This window comes from Centroberyx gerrardi, unplaced genomic scaffold (genome assembly GCF_048128805.1).
Source record: "Centroberyx gerrardi isolate f3 unplaced genomic scaffold, fCenGer3.hap1.cur.20231027 Scaffold_237, whole genome shotgun sequence".
In the NCBI taxonomy this organism is placed as follows: domain Eukaryota; kingdom Metazoa; phylum Chordata; class Actinopteri; order Beryciformes; family Berycidae; genus Centroberyx; species Centroberyx gerrardi.
The window spans coordinates 674571-675670 of record NW_027605185.1 but is presented as its reverse complement, the minus strand read 5'-3'; positions in this window follow the sequence as shown (position 1 = coordinate 675670).

The following is a 1100-nucleotide window of genomic DNA, read 5'->3' as shown; positions in this document are numbered from 1 at the left end:
GTGGGAGTGGCCTGATTGATTTGGGTGCGTGGTCCACAACCCCTACTATTGGCGCGTTGCAGAAAGAACACTGGGTAGGCTAGAGTGTTAGACTCACTACCCCCCATTTATCATTAAGTGCAAGATACTGCCGGGTAGGTTAGGGTGTAAGACCCACTGCCCCATCCAGTTGGTCGGAATGGCGTCGCCAGTTGTTACAAGCCTTGGGATGTTGCCTGCCCGAGCCTCTACTCCTAGTAGGCGTACGTCCCCTGGTAAGTGCAACCGTGTTATCCTTCGAAGGTCGGGTTGTTGGTCCTCTGATCGGCCGCCGACAGGAATGTCTGGGCCGGTTAGGAGGACCAACAGATGGTTGAATGTGGTAACACAGCGCTTCAAGAAGGCCGAGAGTGATGGACTGGGGAGTCCGGTTGCCTCTCCATTGGCACGTGGAGGTGGCTATATACCCCTTCGGAAAAGGCTTTTTCACGATTCGCCCAAAGCTAAACAGGTCCTGTTTATGGGGTTTCGGAAACATGCTCTTCCTGATGTGAGGAAGGAGCAGCCTCGGTACCAGGCTGATGATTCAGTCAAAGTGGGTATTAGGCTTCCCTTCCGAACACAGCCTTGTCCCCTCTGCAGGTCGGTTATGGCGTCAGCTTCGACATCATCGTCCCACCTTAAGTCGAAGCATAGGCTTAGGTCGGTCTTGTTCATATGCTCCTTATGCAACAAGACTGGATCAGGTTTGAGAGCCATGGCCTGTCACGTCCCCAAGTGTGGGGCGAGAAGGCAAAGTCAGACCTCGGTTGGTGATGAGCGATGCACAGTCTGCTCCAAAGTCTTCACCACCAAACGTGGGCTGTCCTACCACGTTAGGGTGAAGCACGCTGGACATCTCCCGGAGCATTTGGGTCGGCCGAATGAAGGGGATAGGAGGCCAAGGAAAGGTATGTGGTCCCAACCAGATGTTGTGCTTCTCAGATCCCTGATGGAGTCAACTGGTGGGACCACTGGCTTCTATGCCTCTGCAGCGACTAAGCTTCCCAAGTATACATTGGCCCAGATCAGAAACAAGTGCAAACAACTACGGCGATTGAGCAAGGGATCGTCGGCCCCCC